This window comes from Elaeis guineensis, chromosome 2 (assembly GCF_000442705.2).
Source record: "Elaeis guineensis isolate ETL-2024a chromosome 2, EG11, whole genome shotgun sequence".
In the NCBI taxonomy this organism is placed as follows: Eukaryota; Viridiplantae; Streptophyta; class Magnoliopsida; order Arecales; family Arecaceae; genus Elaeis; species Elaeis guineensis.
The window spans coordinates 104332138-104351741 of NC_025994.2; the positions used below are offsets into that span (position 1 = coordinate 104332138).

The window sequence follows — 19604 nt, forward strand, 5'->3', positions numbered from 1 at the left end:
CGTTAGACATGGTGTTGTTCTTTTCCTTTACTTTATTATTTTAATAGGTCTAAACATTTCTTTGCCTCGGCGGGAGATCTATCCGAATCTTACTAACTATGAAGAAAAGGAGCCTTTCAAAAGAAGGGGGCTCACATCCCTATCGTAATCTCCGCCAACTTTATAGAGAGTATATATGTGCGTCACTCCAAACTCACTTTGCCTGCTTCCTTCCTCCAAAGTCTTCTCCCAACTCCCAAACTGGGCCCACCCTGTTCCCTCTTTAGGCAGTCATTGTTGATTCCGACTCCATGATCTATACCCCACTAATTAATTAATTGTTTTGACGTGGTACCGGGTCAGCCTATGGTAGAGTCGACGTTTCACAAGACCAATTCATGAAATCTTAGTAGATGGCATCGACAGTCAGGTATTTGTATTTCCATAATTGCATCAATTGGGTTGAGATAAACATCCCTTTCTTTTTTCGTATTAATTGATTGCTTAAATACTTAGTGAGGTGATGGTTCTTCTTCTTTTGTAATGGGAGGCAACAAGCGTCTAAATTGAAAATTAATTAATGTGACACGATTTCATGTTTTCTTATAAATATAAATTGATATATCCTCTTATAATTTCTTCATTCGCAAAAAGAGAATCCTCCTCCTAGTAGTTTTTGTGATTGTTTACCACCGGTCTAGTTCTTGATTAGCTTCTTTGGGCACAAAATACAGTGACATCAACAAATTGCGACTATTATAGGTAGATTTCTAAAGCTATCGAGCAATAGTATCCGCGTTGCCTTTTGACTTTTCTTCTCTTTTTTAAGTAAATTAGATGTACTATACAGATCTTATATAAATACATTCATGAGAATTAGTGTGCAGTATTCTGTTTAAATACAAATCTTGTATAATGTAAGAGTCAATTGAAGCATTTTGACTCTCATATTCTCTCCTGAGTACGTTTTAAGCAACTAGATGAATTATTGTTAAGAGTCAAAATTGTGGACTCCCATAAAAGATTAACCAATCTAGATGATCGCATCTGCGACCTAATTGCCACCTAAGCTTGACTCAGATAGAAAACAACTTCGAAGTTCAATCATACCAAACAATTTTATTCCCAAAATTCCAAATCCCTTTTAAGTTTCTTACATATCAAATGAATTTTTAACAAGATGCAATTAAGTGATAAATTATTAGTCTAACAAAATGATATTAGAAAATAATGATCAAACATAGATTAGATAAATAAATAATGAAATATTGGTAATTTTTTATCCCTAGGTACTAATACGTCACATATATCATCGCCCTAGAGGGTTGAGAGCCTACATTGAATAGTCCAACACACACACACACACACATACTTTTTTGTTTGAAAAATATGGATCCGTTATAACTTTGTGCTTGTTACACAACCCATGATGGATTATCACATCACCACCATGCCATCAACTGCATTCCATGTGGCGGTGTCCACTCACAATAGGAGGTTTAGGGGCAATCGAAGGCGCTATGGATGGCTATTGCATTACATGATGATGTGGGCACTGCACGCTTCCAATCACTTTCATAGGATTCCACTTTAGAAAATTACCAAGACAGCTTCTATATATAGATGTTTTCACCCACAAGACAAATGGAATTAGAGATGACTGGAGAATTGTTTGACAACACATCCTTTGCACAAAAAGTAACCGGGCTGATAGTTCACCACCCTATTGCTCTTCCTTCTGCCTTGAGATCACTGATCAGCTGTGCGATTACTTACTCGACTTTCCGTGTTACACACTTCCGCTAATAGTGCTCATAGATCTAGAAAGGGGCCCATATGATCTCTAAAAGGTCCCTTTTCCTGGACTTGGGAGCTTGGGTTTGTGGAAGTCCCCCCTACCTTGGGTTTTCTTGTGTTGGTCTCCCTCAAAGAAAGCAGCTGAAGTGACCCTTTTAGATGGCAATCATGCTACCCATCTACCACTCCATCCACTAGATTCTCCAATGTTAGGCATACTGAAGCTACTCAAATTCCAAAGTGATATAGGAAGTCAAGTTGCCACATTGATTTTAAATGAACACCAGCATCCCTCATATTCCAGGCCTTTCTTTATCTGTCTCTCTCCGTCCTGTCCTTCCTTGTCGTAGGCTAAATGCGACTCTGTAGGGTCATGACTCAACTAAATTTGAGCAAACACTTATATCTATGATGAAACTTGTGTTGTGTAGATGTCTATGTAGTTTGCTAGGGTGTACCAAAGCACATGGTCTTCTCCCCATTAATGCATGGAACCAAAAGGAAAGGTTGCATCCAGTCTGCTTTCCCATTGTGTTTGATGAGAATCCCAAATAGGGCGTGAGCTCATATGTGGCCTCCCTTCTTACACCCACCCCCACCCCCAAAATAAAAAAAAAAAAACTAAAACTAAAATAAAAAAAACTAAAACTAAAAAAAAATGAGGGAGAAGAAGAAGAAGAAGAGGAGGAAGAAGAAAAGAAAAGAAAAAGAGAGAGAAAAAGAAAAAAAAATATGTGGGGTTCCCTACAACTTATATATACGAAAGCACCTTCATTTTTCAGCTCTAAGACTTTTGTCACATTTATAGCATATAGAAAAAGAAGAGCAAAATCTAGTCTTTATATGTTGTTGACAGCCACATGGTTGTGTTGGTGAAGAAAATATAACCATAGTTTTTAAACATGATTTAGAGCTTCTATGAATTTGGTAATTAATTCACATTATCTTTTAAAAGAAAATTCTACAACTATGACCATCGATTTAATGGAAATTAGAAAAGTGGTATAACCATGCAAACTCTACTATAGTCTACTAGGTGCTCTCTTGATAAAGGTTTCATGCTCAAATTTTAGAAGGTCTTTTCAAATATTTGAACAGATAATTCCAATAAGATAGTGCTCCAAACATTATCCTCCTCATCATATGATGGCATATCCACTAGTTTGGCACTCGAAGATGTAACCCATATGGCATGGCTTAGCACCTCTTCGTGTTTAGACTTTAAAGGCTCAATTACTGAAAGTATAATGAAGTAATATAGTCCACATTGCTTTTTATATAAAAAATAAAAAAAAATTAAGGTTAGTGGCTCTGGATGCATCTCCTAGCCAATTGAAAGGGATATTTCATCAATTTTAATTTTAGAGATTATGGATGTAAACTGCTTTCTCCTTAACTCTTATTATTGATGGTCATTAGGTCATCGAAAGGTCTACTTCTATGTTTTTAGCTTGATATCAATCAACAAAGACAATTACCTTTAGTGTCAATCCGCCAAATAAGTTTCTTGTCCAGGTGGCCTCCACTATCCAATATCGAACACTTCATTGTGACCATAATCATGCTTTGTTTTGTTGTAGATTTGAAGGACTTAGATGGCACACCAAGATCACCTCGAATCACAAGCAAGGCCCACCAAGTTGTTCTCTTGAAGAAAATAATTCACCCGATGAGACATTAATTATACTAATGCAACATGATATCATCCATTTCCACTTATATAATACATATGCGTCCACTTAACAGCTCTCTCTCTCTCCTCATTGCAAAGCTTGCCTTTGACTTAATAATTGAGCTAATATCTTCTTTTAAGATACGTTCAAAGGAAGTTTTAACAATCCAAGCAAGCTGGGCCTTTGATAATCCCTTTACTTCCAAATGACATTATCTGCTTTCACTAAACAATAAACGGATAGAGATTGGGTGGATCTCACTTAAAGTCATGTGAAATGATTCCACACGAATACTTTAATGCTTGAATTTGGACACGATATAAAACTAAACCTAGAATATGGTCTACAATGTTGAGGCTTAAATAAGAATCCCATCAATTCCATCATGTAGATTTGGAGAGAGAGAGAGAGAGAGAGGTACTGACAATTAGCCCATGAAATAAGTTCTTAGTCTATGCACTGGTGACAAGATTTAATCGCATTTTTCTACAATGGAAACACCTAGACACCTGCATGTGGGGTTTAAGGTTTGTAGATGGATGGACATGGAGACACGTGACACTTAGGACAAAAAATATCCATAATTAGGCCAGATGCTTCTAAGGGGATGGCGTTAAGCAAAGGCTTAGCAAGCTTTTTGGTTGACATGAATCGGTTAGCAAGATCTTTAAGATAGATAAATCTTTGAACTTTGAAAACAATTGTGAAAAATAAATCCATCTACTAGATGCAAGGAGCTATATATTTATAAGCATAAATAAAACCCAGCTAACTTATGAAACTAAGGTCAAAACAAACCCTTTGACAAAGATCTTAAGTCTTAGCTGTTATTATACCATTAAATCTTAAGGCAACCTTTTCCTTTTCTTTCCAAACTGGATTAATTGTGCTTTGTACTTGACCGAGCCGTTTTTTGCGCTGGCCACACCGTGTGAGTTTACCGACATAGGAAGCCAATATATAATAATATTTTTTTGAATAAGATGATTATTTCATATAATTCTAATATGAATATAATTCAAAAAAATAGAAACAAAAATATCTCGAAAAGATAAAAATAAAATAAATATAATAATATTTTTGATATACACCACCAAAGCATCCCGCACTCCCTCCGAACTCATTCGGGAGGTGTCTATATCCATCCTCTCTAATTTTCGGAAGAAATTGTTATGTTACATTACACATGTGCACTGTAGTATAATATGGTAGAACCCATATACTTTGCTTATTGTGATCTTTTTTATAAGTCTCACTAATGGTGGTAGTTCTCCAATCGCTCATAAAGCATACAAATATTGAAAGTGATAATAGAATGATATAACAATAAGAAATAGATAAAGCTTGATATAAAAGTCTAATAATCGTAGAGAGAAGGTAAAAAAGAAAATATTTGTTTCTCTCTTTGAGAAATAGGCAACTATTTGTCTATGAGGTGTTGGATGCTTATTAAATGTTGTGTCGCAATGTGAGTAATTGGTCATCAGTGAACAAATAATTATGAAACTAACATGTCATTGTTCATGAGAAACAATTGAACAGAATTGACAGGAACGCATTCATGACGGTCGGCCATCTTCTCTTACAAAATAGCATCAAACAGACTAAGTTTGTTGACAACATAATCTTTCAAAAAAAAAGAAAAATCTATTTTATCATTATCAATAAATAGTAAAGGTACTTAGCACACACAATGGCTTGGTAACAAAGATTGTCATCACAGGCACAAGGTCTGTAACACAGAGTCATAGAGAGAAACCAACAGAGGATCAACAGTAAGGTACATTGCATACAGTCATCATGGTGCAAAAATATAACCTAACAAAATGTTAGGTACGAGAGGTGGACAAATCGGTTCTCTTTTAGCTATTCCACCAAAAATTTGGAACCTGAATGTAGGTACAATATTCTTGATGCAATTCTGAGTTGGAAAATGTACATCATCAGCAAGTGAAGCTTAAGATCGTTCAGCCAAAAGAAACGAGAAAGAGAAATGGAGATGGAGAGTGCATACATAGGTGTATGGAAACTTGTTGCTAGAAATTCTTGCAGGTTTTGTTCTCATGACACTATTGTTTTGCCTATTGTGCACAAATCAGTAAAAGATAGCAAGGTTGCTTATAGCTGGTCTTAATTTTGTAGTTTTTATCAGTAAGGTGCAAAATTCCCAAACTCTTTGTGGATCAAACATTACAAGGGCCATGCTACTGGGTGGGAACCAAGAATGCCAGACCTAACATTGGTCAACGGTGGTTCCAAAATTGGCAACCCAGTCTGGTGACCGGTGGATTTCTCTGAAAACATGGGAAATTCGAACCTCCTTAAAATGTTGCAGTGACTCTTTGATATTGCATAAACAAGGATTATAGATCTCCCTTATATCTTGTTTTAGCCATGCCATAACTATACAGGAATCTCTTTGTTGCGGCCAATCGCCTCGTCGCCCGATCGCCGGGAAGCGTGCACCTGCAAAAGGAAGTCCGCACTGACCGGAGGCGGCTCCGGCGGGGACCCTCCGACGGTCAAGTCAGAGAGGTGACTGGGCAACAGTGAAATGCAGACAGAGAGCTCTGAGAGGGAGAGAGAGAGAGAAGCGAGCCTGCGTATGTGGAAGAGACGGGCGGATCGATCCCTTGCACTGTTGCCTTCCCCGATATATATAGTGGAGCACGGTATGGCGCCATCATCAATGGCGCGGACAAGTGAGGAACTGTCAACTCACTGTAGGCTGTCAGAGCCGCCGTGAAAACATCATGTCGCCGTGTAGCCGTCTAATCACCAGGGTTGACCCGGCTCTCGGCGGGACAATGCCCCTAGGTAACCGTGCCGCATGTCCGTGTCAGAGCTGACAACGTCTGGCGGCCGTACGGCGGTTGGTGGAGTCGGCCGACCCAAGGTCGGTGGCCAGCAGAGTGGCGTCGGACTCCTCCGTCAGTCGGCGAGCTTCAAGTGGGTCGGCTACCGGACCTCTGGGTTCAGTCGGTCGGGAATAGACCGTGGAATGGCCGTGGTTAGCCGCTGATGGCGTCCGTTGGCCTGCCGCCCGACTTACGATCGGCCAGTCAGAGTCGTTCGTCGGGCTGTCGGTTAGTCGGTCGGGCCGTCAGCCGGTCGGGCCCTCCGACAGTCGGTCGGTCGGTCGGGGCCCCGAGGTCGGGCCCTCCGATAGTCGGTCGGTCGGTCGGTGGGTATCCCCCAACAGTTGCCCCCCTCCACTCCTAAGTCGGGTGGAGAGCTGGCCGATGCCTTCATTCGGGTAGTAAGGCCGGGCGACTGGGAGTGGATTTGTCGCATGTGCAGATCCGACCGTACCGCCGGCTGATCCGTTGTCTGACACCTCACGAATCCCGAGTGATCCGAACGTCTAGTCGATGCCAGAAGTCGCGCCGGCGTCCGGTGCCGGACGCCGCGTCTTGTCGTCGTCAGTCGTCACGTCGGTGTCAGAAGATCGGGTGCCGGACGATACGGCGTCAGTCGATCGGATATTCGGCGCCGATCGCGGGTGAGGCGTCCCATCGGGAACGCGGACCGGCGCGGGCGGCCGACTGCGGAGCCAACCCCCGCGCGCCGCGTGTCAAGGTGGTTGGCCGGCGCCCGCTCCGGCATTTAATGCGGGCGGTGCGGGCGTCCCGGGGCGAAGCGCGCCGAATCCTTAGCCAACCGGCGGGCGCCACGCGTCGCGCATCTGGGGACCTTGGTCGGCGCGGAAGCATCTCGGCCGTCGGTCGGCCCTATATATATAGGACCTCCCGGACCCTGACCCACATTTGCCATTTGCTGGGGAAACTCTGTCCGGGCGATTTCTCGGTCGTCGCGGGCAGAGTTCTTCTCTACTTCCGGAGGGTCCATCGGGTTCGTGGTCCTCCTTCCCCTTCTTGCTTTCTTCTCTTCTTTCCCTTCTTTCGGTTCCTGCACAATGACCAGGAAACCGACTCAGGGAGCTCGGTCGGGGAACCCGACCGACGACACCCGATCGGCTCCGGAAGATGAGGCCTCCTCGCTTTCGGGGCCGAACGTCGATCAGCTTCGAGAGCACTATCGCATCCCGGAGCAGTTTCGGCTCTATGCTCCAGGGGCCGGCGGTCGGGTCAACAACCCTCCGCCCGGCGACCTGGGGCTGTATGTTGAGGACCTTCGTGCGGGTCTTCGACTTCCGATTCCGGAGTTCGTCCGGAATCTGCTTGATTACTACGGACTCTGTCCGGCGCAACTGGCGCCGAACTCTGTCCGGCTAATCATTTCTTTCGCGCTGTTGTGTCAGCTCTTGCCGACCAACCCCCGCGTTTCCCTCTTCCGGGCCTTCTTCGTGCTCCGACCCCACCCTAAGGCCCGAGGGTGGTGGCTCTTCAACCCCCGGAAGGGTCTTGCCTTCATAACCGGTCTTCCATCGTCCATTCATGGATGGAAGAACCAGTTTTTCTTTGTTTCCTCTTCCTCCTCTTGGGGCTTTCCTTCTCGCTGGGGTGTACCCCGAACTGAGGCCAACGACAACAGTCGGGTCGACGTGGACGACCGGGAGGACTTCCACCGACTCAAAGACATGTTGGTCCCGAAGCAGAGGGAGCTTGTTACCGAGCAAGCTCTCTATGATGCCGGCCTGAGTCTGGTCCCCCGAATAGGTATCGCCCGATTCCCCAGCTTTTCTTTTTGTTCGGCTTTAGGGTAGTTCTGGTCCGGCATTTAACATTGGTCGGTTTTGCAGGGACACCGCCGAGGATGAGGCCGACCGACGCCGAAATTCGTCAGTTTGCCGCCGCGAGGAAGAGGCCAGCGTCGGGGGCTGGCCTTTCGCGCCCTTCCAAGAGATCAGCCCCAGTCCCGCCGACCGTGGAAGCGTCGGCGACCGAGGGGTCGGAGCCAATCATAGCCCTCGCGGCTCCGACTGTCCGAGTGGAGGAGAGGCGAGTCGAGGAGAGGCCGGTCGAGGAAGTGGCCGAAGGAGTGTCGGCGGTTTCGCCGCCGCGGGCGGAGCCGGACGTCGTTCGGGAAGCCGAACATCGTCCGGAGGCGTCCGCCGGCGCAACGGGGGGCGCCGGGTCGAACTCCAGCGTCCCATCGCTGCCAGCCCCGTCGGTCGGGGCAGCTGATCGGGGGAAAGCCCCGATGGAGCCCTCGGAGGAGGAGAGATCAATGCCCCCCAGCGCATACTACCCCGAGGGTGCATCGGCCTTGGCCGACCACAACCTTGCGAGGAGGTTGTGCCAGGGGATCCTCCCTACCGACGTCCAGTCGCTGCGATCTCGGCAGGTGACCGAGATGCTGTCGCGGTTCTACCCGTCGATGGTGGAGGTAAGCTTCGCGTCACCTTTCTCCTTAGAAGAATTTTCGCCTGCCACATAATTCTGACAAATCTTTTTTCCGTCGGCAGTTGATCTTCACCATGTCCGAGTTGGAGGCCGGATACCGAAGGTTCGGCGACGTTCGGGCAGCCTTCAAGGAAAGGTCGGCAGCGGCCGAGGCCGAGAGAGGGAGGCTGGTCGACCAACTGCAGGAGTCGGTCGACCGGGAGGCCAAGTTGACGGACGAGGTCTCCCGGCTTATGGCCGAACTAAAGTCGGCCAAGAAGGAGGCCAAGCACAAAGGTCGGGTCGTGCGTCGTCTTCGACGCGAACGGGACAGTGCCACCTCCGAACTCCAAGGGGAACGCGAGCAACTTCGGGTCAGCCTGGAGAAGCTCGCGGAAACCAAAGAGGACTTGTCCATCGCCCAAATCGACGCCGAAATTGCCAGGGCCGAGGCGGAGTTGGCGAGGGAGGAGCTGGCCCATACCGAGGACGAAGTACGGTCGGCGAGGGAGTCGGCCGACCGCGCGGTCGAAGACTTCCGGGCCTCCGACCAGTACAAGGAGGAGATGCTCGAGTCGGGCTTCGCCTCCTACAGGGTCGGGTTTGAGGACGGTCGGGATGCCGTCCATACCTTGTACCCGGAGGTGGACGTCAGCCGAGTCGCGCCGCTACTCGCCGAAGAGGAGGGAACCAAAGAGGAGGCCGACCATCTGTCGGGAGGCATCATCCCAACGGAGGAAGCCGTTCCGGAGCAGGAGCCGACCGGAGGTCCCTTGCCGACTGAAGGACATCCTTCTGCCGCCGACCCATCGCCGCTTATGGTCGAGACGCCGATTCTTCCCGATCCCCGTCGGTCGAAGAGATTATCCAGGACGAATGATCGGTCCAGCCGACTGTCTTCCTTTTGTTTTTTCTTGAAAATACATGTAATCGGCTTCGGCCCGACTTTGTAATCTCTTTTAATCAATGAATGAAATTATCTCTTTTCCTTCTTGTTTGTAACGTTTCTTATCGCTGTAATGTCGAACCCAAGTCACCAACTTAGAGAAGTCGCCAACTCGGGTAAGTCGGTAAGACCTAACCGGCTTGCACAGTTCTGAAGTAGCTGTATCCCGACTTTAGGTCGGTTTTCAATAATTGTAGTCGCTATTCGGGCGCATCTGTTAAGTCGGACTTAAGTCGGACTTCCGTAGATGCGTTCAGTCGAACATCGACCGGCGCAGTGTCGGGGGAGCGGTAGTAAGTCGGATCCCCAAGCTCTTGCGTCGGGTTCTCATGTCCTTCGACAGACGGTGGCAAACCGAGTGTCGTTCAGCCGGCCGCAGTCGGTCGGCGAGTAGTGGGTGCGACTAAGGTCGCGTCATATGATAGACGGTGGTAAGCCGAATATCCCTCGACCGGCCGTAGCCTGGTCGGAACGTCGCGGCAACAGCCGCGTGGGCTTTTAGCCTTTCTTCGGTCGGGGCCCGATCGATCAGTCGGCCGATGGATATGCCCGAAAATTCGACCGTAGAGAGTATAAACTCCCGTCATCGTAGATGCATCGGTCCGTGTAAGGGGCCGATGTGTCGTCGGTGCCAGGTCCGCGTCGATGCGTCGGGGCTGAGCGCCGATCAGTAGTCGAAGGGTTAGAACTCCGATTTTTCAAACCGAACTTGTATTCCAACGATTGGATTACAGAATTACTGGTAATACAGCTTCAAGTTGTCGGCGTTCCAAGTCCGGGGAATGGGTTTCCCCTCAAGGGTCTCCAGTCGGTAGGCCCTCGGCCCGAAGGTGTCAGCAACCTTGTAGGGTCCTTCCCAGTTGGGAGCCAACTTCCCTTGGTCCAAGGGCTTTGACACCTCCGCCTTCCTCAAGACTAGGTCGCCAGGTTTAAAGAGCTTTGGTCTGACCTTGGCGTTGTAGTACCGGGCGACCCTCTGTCGGTAGGAGGCCATTCGAATTTGAGCCTCATCTCGCAGTTCGGGGAGAAGATCTAGGTCGGCTCTCCGGCTTTCGAGTTGTCCGGCTCGCGGTACTGCTCGACCCTTGAAGATGGCAGGCCAACTCGAGCGGGATCATGGCTTCTGTCCCGTAGGCCAAACTGAACGGCGACTCTCCGGTCGGGACACGGGGGGTCGTTCGGTAAGCCCATAGGACGGAGCCCAGCTCGTCGACCCAGAGGCCCTTGGCTTCGTTCAGTCGGGTCTTGAGTCCATGGAGCAAGGTTCGGTTCGTCACCTCAACCTCACCATTGGACTGTGGGTGCCCGACTGAAGTTAGTCGATGACGGATGTGGAACCTGGCGCAGAAGTCCTTGAAGTCTTGGTTGTCGAATTGCCGTCCGTTGTCGGTGATGATGGTGTGCGGCAATCCGAACCTGAAGATGATGGACTTTTGGACGAAGTCCTCCATCTTCCGCTCGGTGATCTGCGCCAAGGGCTCGACCTCGACCCACTTCGTGAAGTAGTCGATGGCGACAACGATGAACTTCCTTTGGCCCGACGCCGGTGGGAAAGGGCCGAGAATATCGACTCCCCACTGAGCGAAGGGCCATGGAGCGACAATGGGAGCGATTTGGCTGGCCGGTTGGTGCTGAATATTGGCATACTTCTGGCATGGCTCGCACCTTCGGACCAACTCTGCCGCATCCTTCCTCATGGTCGGCCAGTAGTAGCCCTGTCGTAAGACCTTGAAGGCTAAGGACTTGCCCCCCAAGTGATTCCCACAAATTCCCTCGTGAACCTCTCGGAGAGCGTAGTCGGCGTCGGTCGGTCCCAAGCACCTGAGCAGAGGGAGGGAGAACGACCTCTTATAGAGTCGGCCGTCCATGATCACATATTGTGACGCCGACCATCGGAGTCGCTTGGCCTCCGCGGGATCTTTGGGACTGGTTCCGTCGGACAAGTACCGGACGATCGGGTCCATCCAACTTGGTTCGGACGTTAGCTGCTGCACTTCTTCGACCCGATCAATGCTCGGCTGTTGGAGGTTTTCGACAAACGTCCGACCCAAAGAATCATAGGCCGACGTTGCCAATCTGGAGAGAGCATCGGCACGGGCGTTCTCCGTCCTGGGGATGTGGGAGATCTCGAAATACTCGAGGCGGGCCACGAGATCCTTTACCTTCTGAAGATACTTGATCATGGTCGGATCTCGCGCCTCGAAGTCGCCCTTGACCTGCCCCACGATCAGCTGAGAGTCGGAGAATGCCCGGAGGCTGTCGACGCCCAATTCCTTCGCCATCCTCAAGCCCGCGAGGAGCGCCTCGTATTCGGCTTGATTGTTGGAGGCCTTGAAGTCGAACCGGAGGGCGTATTCGGTGACTACCCCATCCGAGTTCGTGAGCAGGAGCCCGGCCCCGCTTCCCTGAGCGTTGGAGGCTCCGTCGATGTGAAGTACCCAGGTGGAGATCGGGTCCCGCTCAGAGACCGAATCTCGTCCCGGGCCTTCAGCTCCCGACCTTTTGTCGGTCGTCGGGCATTCGGCGATGAAGTCGGCCAAGACCTGAGCCTTCAAGGCAGGCCTTGGTCGGTACTGAATGTCGAACTCGCTAAGCTTCATCGCCCACTTAGCGAGTCGTCCGGATGTGTCGGGTCGGCGCAGTACGGCCCTCAGGGGCTGGTTGGTGAGTACCACGATGGCGTGGGCCTGGAAGTATGGTCGGAGCCGTTGCGCGGAGACGGTCAGGGCGAAGACCATCTTTTCCGTCTCCGAGTATCTGGCTTCGGCACCGTGGAGCACTTTGCTGATGTAGTAGATGGGCTGATGGGTTCGGCACTCGTTTTCCCGAACGAGCACCGAACTGATCGCCTCAGAAGATGTGGCCAAGTAGAGATACAAGGTCTCCCCGATCTGCGGCTTTACGAGCAGCGGCGGGGAAGCCAAGTACCTCTTCAGGTCTTCAAAGGCCTGTTCGCATTCATCCGACCAAGAGAAACCGTTCGCCTGGCGCAGGGTTTTGAAGAACGGGAGGCACCTTTCAGCTGATCGGGAAATGAATCGGCTAAGAGCGACGATTCTCCCGTTCAGTTGTTGGACCTCCTTCTTGGTGTTCGGATGACGCATGTCGAGGATCGCCTTTATCTTCTCAGGGTTGGCCTCGATCCCTCTCTGAGAAACGAGGAATCCGAGGAACTTCCCCGAGGTCACCCCGAAGGCGCATTTGGTCGGATTGAGCTTCATTCGGTGTCGTCGAAGGGTGCGGAAGGTCTCCTCGAGATCCTGAACATGGTCCGGGATCTGCGTGCTCTTTACCAGCATGTCGTCCACGTACACCTCCATGTTACGCCCGATCTGGTCTTTGAAGACCTTGTTGACGAGTCGCTGGTAGGTGGCGCCGGCATTCTTCAATCCAAAGGGCATCACCCGATAACAGTAGAGGCCCTTGGGGGTCACGAACGCGGTGTGCTCCTCGTCTTCAGGCGCCATCCGGATCTGATTGTACCCGACGAAGGCGTCCATGAAGCTGAGCAGTCGAAATCCGGACGTCGCATCCACCAGCTGGTCGATCTTCGGGAGCGGAAAGCTATCCTTCGGGCACGCTCGGTTGAGGTCGGTGTAGTCGATGCAGATCCTCCACTTCCCGTTGGCTTTCTTGACCATGACGACATTGGCGAGCCAATCGGGGTACGTGGATTCCCGAATGAAGCCCGCCTCGAGCAGCTTGTCCACTTCCTCGTCGATGGCCTTCTGCCTTTCTGGGGCGAAGGACCTTTTCTTCTGCCTCACCGGTTTCATCGTCGGGTCGATGTTGAGTCGGTGAGTCATTGTTTCCGGAGGGATGCCCGACATATCTGCTGCCGACCATGCGAATACGTCGGCATTGGCCGTCAGCAATTCTGCCAGTCGATGTCGCTCGGTGTCGGGCAATTGAGACCCGATCCAAACTTTTCTGTCGGGATTTTCTCCTATCGGGATCGCCTCGAGCTGCTCGGCCGGCGAACCCCGCTCTTCCTCCTCCCGTTGATCCAGTTTGTCAATTGTCAGGGGATCCTTTGTCTCGTCGCTTTGGGCGGAGATTTGAAAGCATCGTCGGGCGAGCTGTTGATCTCCGCGCATCTCCCCGACTCCGTTTTTGGTCGGGAATCGAACAAGGAGATGGTACGTCGAGACGATCGCCCTGAGGGCGTTCAGTCCGGGTCGCCCGAGTATGGCGTTGTAGGCCGAAGGAACTTGGACGACCGCGAAAATGAGGGAGACCGTGCTTTGCCGTGGTTCGGTACCGACCGTCACGGGCAGGGTGATTTCTCCTTCTGTCGTGACGGTGTCTCCGGCGAAGCCGATCAAGGGCGTGGAGACCCCACTAAGTCGATCCGTCGGTAGTCGCATTCGGGAGAAGGTCGAGTAAAACAAAACATTTGTCGAACTTCCATTATCAACAAAAATTCGTTTTACATCGTAATTGGCTATTGTCGCCGACACAACAACAGCGTCGTCGTGGGGAGTCTGGATGCCCCGAACGTCGTCTTCCGCGAAGGTGATTACGTCGTTCGGTCGTGGCTTTTTCGTCGGCTCCCCCCTGTAGACGTCCCCGATCCCAGCCGCTTGGAAATCATGTTGATGACTCCGGCCGTCGGCTGGTTAGTCGGTGCTCTTCAGTCGGCTGGGGGCGTCGATCGGCAGTCGGTCGGGTCGGCGGACCCTTTCGAAACTTGCCGAGATACCCCCGGCGGATGAGATTTTCGATCTCATCCTTCAACTGGATGCATCGCTCCGTGTCGTGGCCGTGGCTCCGATGGAACCGGCAGTACTTCCGATGGTCGAGGCCCTTTGCCTTCAGAGGCGGAGGCCGTCGCAGGTATTCCTTCCCTTCGATCTCCATCAAGATCTGCGCACGGGGAGCGGAGAGAGGAGTATAGGAGTCATACCTGGGACGCACCGACCTCGGAGTCTGTCGGCGGGGTGATTTTTGGATCTGTCGGGGTGGAGAAAGCCGACTACCGGCCGGGGGCCTGCTTGGTTCGGCGGGCTCCCGACCTTTTCTTCGCTTCTCCTTCGGACCCCTGGGCTCGACCAGGCGTCGGTCGGACGCTCCTTCGTCCGCGCGCATATACTTGTATGCGCGCTCCAGTAGCTCGGCGTATGTTCGGGGGAGGGTCTTGTCCAGAGAATAAGTAAATCGGGACGACCTCAGGCCCCTCTTCATGGCTGAGACCGCCATGTCTTCGTTGAGGTCCCGGACCTCGAGCGTGGCCGCGTTGAATCGCGCCACGAAGTGTCGGAGCGTCTCGTTTTCCCCCTGCTTGAGGGAGAAAAGGCTATCCGACGTTCGCGGCGGCTTTCGGCTGGTGCTGAAATGGGCCACGAACGAGTGCTCGAGCTGCGCAAAGGAATGGATACTGCCCGATCGAAGACCGGAGTACCAAGCCCTGGCAGCCTTGCGGAGCGTCGCGGGGAAGCCGATGCAGAAAAGAGCGTCGGTTGCCCCTTGAATCGTCATGAGAGCTTTGTAGCTCTCGAGGTGGTCGACTGGGTCGGTGGAGCCGTCGTAGGGCTCCACGTGCGGCATCTTGAACCGACTGGGAATCGGCTCGTCGAGGACCAGTCGGGAGAGAGGTTGGGCGGTCTGGAAGTCGACGTCGTTCGAAGACTTCTGGCCGTCCATCTGCAGTTGGGCGAGTCGGCGGTCGATCTCCTCGAACCGTCGCTCGTAGTCGTCCGCTCGTCGATGCTGGGAGACCCCAGGAGTGGAGCCTCCGGAAGACTCTGAAGGAGAGGCCGACGGTGTGCGCGGCCGCTTTTCCTTCCTCGCCCGTTCCAACGGGGAAGGAGAGGGCCGCTGGGACCGTCGGTCGTCGCGCCGAGTCGACCCTCCTCCTCCCCGTGGGAGCGCTGTTGGGAGTGCTCGCCTGGAGGCGGCAGGGGTCGGCGCGACCGTCGGCGGCTGCTCCTGGAAGGCATAGGTCGGGCCGCCGGTTGTTGCTGGAGGCTTTTGACTGCGTCGGTCAGTACGGTCATCTGCCGTACAATGGCCGCAATCTGCGCCTCCGTAGTCACTGCAGGGCGCGGAGAGCTAGGCTCCGCCGCCGGTGGTGGTGGAGAGGCCTCTTCCCGGCGGGAAGAACGCCTTGCCGACCCAGTGATTCTCGATCGTTGAGCTCTTGTCTTTGTCATGTTGACCCCTCCTGGCGCGCCAATCTGTTGCGGCCAATCGCCTCGTCGCCCGATCGCCGGGAAAGCGTGCACCTGCAAAAGGAAGTCCGCACTGACCGGAGGCGGCTCCGGCGGGGACCCTCCGACGGTCAAGTCAGAGAGGTGACTGGGCAACAGTGAAATGCAGACAGAGAGCTCTGAGAGGGAGAGAGAGAGAGAGAGAGCGAGCCTGCGTATGTGGAGAGACGGGCGGATCGATCCTTGCACTGTTGCCTTCCCCGGTATATATAGTGGAGCACGGTATGGCGCCGTCATTAATGGCGCGGACAAGTGAGGAACTGTCAACTCACTGTAGGCTGTCAGAGCCGCCGTGAAAACATCATGTCGCCGTGTAGCCGTCTAATCACCAGGGTTGACCCGGCTCTCGGCGGGACAATGCCCCTAGGTAACTGTGCCGCATGTCCGTGTCAGAGCTGACAACGTCTGGCGGCCGTACGGCGGTTGGTGGAGTCGGCCGACCCAAGGTCGGTGGCCAGCAGAGTGGCGTCGGACTCCTCCGTCGGTCGGCGAGCTTCAAGTGGGTCGGCTACCGGACCTCTGGGTTCAGTCGGTCGGGAATAGACCGTGGAATGGCCGTGGTTAGCCGCTGATGGCGTCCGTCTGGCCTGTCGCCCGACTTACGATCGGCCAGTCAGAGTCGTTCCGTCGGGCGGGCCCCGATCGGTCGAGTCGGTCGGATCGGGCGCCAGCCCGGTCGGGCCCTCCGATAGTCGGTCGGGCCGCCAACCGGTCGGCTCGGTGGGTATCCCCAACAAGCACAATAAAAGTTACATTTTTCCTCATAAAGCAATCTCATAAACTTTTACAAGAATAATGTGTGACTTCACCAATTTTTCGAGAGAAGAATTTAAAAGGGGAACATATTGAACAGATCATCTTACATATTTTACTTCGTTCCATTGGTCACAACTGCAGTCGCTAAATAAGTTTTTAGCTCGCTGAAAAAAAAAAGAGTAACTGAATCCAGAAGCAACCAGCGCTATGCAAAACTGGAATGACCAAGAACTTGACGTTGTCCTCCATGTCAGTAACCAGTGAATATCTTGGGTGGTTGGACCAGCAAAAATATATAAACGGCAAGGTAAAATCTTCAGCCACGTTTGAAATGTTCTCGGATGAACCTTTCTGCATGAGATGGGTACTTTTCTCGAATATATGCTCGAAGACACTTCTGGTAGGAAAAATCTATCCAGACACCATCAGTTCTTACAACAAACAGGCACCTTGAATTTCTGAATTGTGGATGTCGATCAACCTTTGAAAACATAAATCAAAGTCAGCTTGTTTCAATAACCTAACATGCCATTAGAGTAATGTAAATTCAGATCTGAGAGCTGAAATAATCCATTTATGAATAGGAAAAACCAATTATTATGGCTTAAGTAGAAGCACAATTTTCTTGCCAAAAAAAAGCCCCATGTGTTCCATATGCAAACACACAAGCACAAAAAGAGAAGGTAAAAAAATTACACTATTCTATGCATACCTAAGCTTGGCAAACTGCTTAACAAGATTACAGTTACAGAAGGGAAAGCAAAAAAATAAGAGGTAACATTTGTCAGGAAAAAGGTTTGATGGATATAGAAATTAAACCTATTGAAAAGTAAAAATATTAATGCAGTCACCAGTTCGATTTTGTTTATTAAATTTAAAACTCAGAATTTCTATGCATAAACAAGGCAATTTCCACTTATTTCCAGGCATTCTTCCATTTTCATACTTGAAGTAGCATGCATGCTATGGCCTCCAGGGAAAACTAAGAACATGGAGAATGTGATTGCACAAAACTATGACAGAATTTGGCTCATAGCAAATAAGAACACACAATGGGAGTCTCAGATTCTTCTGCATACTTAGGCAAGAAGTTCAACTAGAAATTGAGCAAATAATCCATCAAGAACAATTCAAAAAGAGATGCATATGGCAATTTTTTTTAAATAACTAACACGTGAATGCATTTGCACAAAAAGGGCAAAAGATGATGCAACATTTATGGTATACATCATACAGCTACATGGGGTAGCTAAAATGGCATTGTCACAATCTCAAATGCTACTCATCATGAAAAGACAATAGTTGAAACCTTGGTAGATGCATCTTCTGTATGTGCAACACAGATCATCTCAAGAATTTTTGAGAATACAATTATAATTTCTGTGGCCTTTCCTGCTCTTGAGAAAACAGAATATGCTGTATGTTGCATGTTGGCCAGAAGTGACCGGATGTTGACAGTATTTATTCTGCCCACAAGCACAAGTTTTCTGCTCAAATAATTGAAACAATTCTGTGCACTGTTTTGATGTTTAACCTGGCTAGGTAAAGGTAGAACAACCAAATAGCACAAGGAAAAGGATTTAAGTTGAAAGAGACTCCATGATGAATACAAATATATGGAAATATTGATTTAATAACCACATAGCATTTCATAAACATGAAACTACATCTCACATTGTCAATAAAGCCAGGACAGAGACCAGCAAAATAACAGAAGGCTAGCATCAAAAAACAATCAACAGGACACCTAATGGAACAGGTCTTTTATATTCGATCATGATTCCCATGTACTACTCAGTTATTCATACAAGTCAATTTGGCTGAGTATTTGCCTACGCCAAGCATGAAGGCAGTTGGCCATATCAAGAATTATTTCCTCTTCTTCTAGACTCTTTTCAATTTTTATCATTCTAAGTTATACTAAAGCACATTGTATTTGAAAGAAAACAAGTTATATGAAAGAAGTGAAGCTTAAAAGAGACGGGTTTTTGAAGAGAGAGAAAAATTTATGAAAGGTAACTCAAATCAAGATATATAATCAACTTTGAGTTGGTTCAATTGCATTTATAGACAGTTTCACAACCATGGCAACCTCCATTGGCACGTGTGATGGTGTATCATTCTATCATATGGGCAATGCACATCAACACATTAATACAGGCCAGTGCAAATATGCACCCTTTATCAGTCCTGGTGACTGTGTAGACATCATACGACATGCAGCACATGGACTCACTGAGATCCTTGGCTAAACCTCCATCAATCCTAACTTCATCTCTTCCCATCCAGATATTGTTAATACATAAAGAAAATGTCCAGGCACCTTAATTCCATGTTAAGAGATGCAATAAATCAATATATGTGTAATCAAATGCAAATATGTTATGTCCTATATGTATATTTTTGCTCGATTACTGTTAGCATTTTTAAATATAAGGTCTTTCCATATAGATAAAATAATAATGGAGGCAGTGCTTCAACACAATATGCACATGCAGGCATTGCAGTTAATATGCCACCATTTTCAATCTAAGGTCTTCAACGCAGATGTCCTGGTTTCAGTGACGAAATCCAGACAAATAGAATGCCATCAAAGATGTCTCTGCATTGCAGCACATTTAAAAGAAGGAATTATGTATTTTAGGTTATACATTCAACATCGAAACTAATTTCTTCTATGACTATGCGATACAATCATAAATATGTAATCCAGAGGAACAGACCAAATAAAAATATCCAATCATATTATCATAAGATAACTCATGATGAACATTTTTAATGCTTTTGCATCACTCTTGTAGAATAAAGTGGAGCATTTTACAAAGGCAAAAAAAAACAGAAAAATACAATTATTGGTAGTCTGTGGTTCTGGAAAGGTGTATCAAAACAAAGAAAATGAAGCAAAGTCATAACCAGGTTGTTAGTTTACCATTATAGAATCAAGGCCACAACCAATCTT

The 19604-nt window shown here is 49.2% G+C and overlaps 1 long non-coding RNA gene across 1 annotated transcript; it reads right to left on the reverse strand.

The window, feature by feature from the left end:
- Positions 1-16625: 16625 nt before the first annotated feature.
- On the reverse strand, positions 16626-19604 carry LOC140855481 (uncharacterized). The gene is made up of 2 exons (XR_012138403.1): positions 19575-19604; positions 16626-17126 (listed from the first exon to the last, which is right to left on the reverse strand). It is a non-coding gene; the product is annotated as an uncharacterized lncRNA (long non-coding RNA).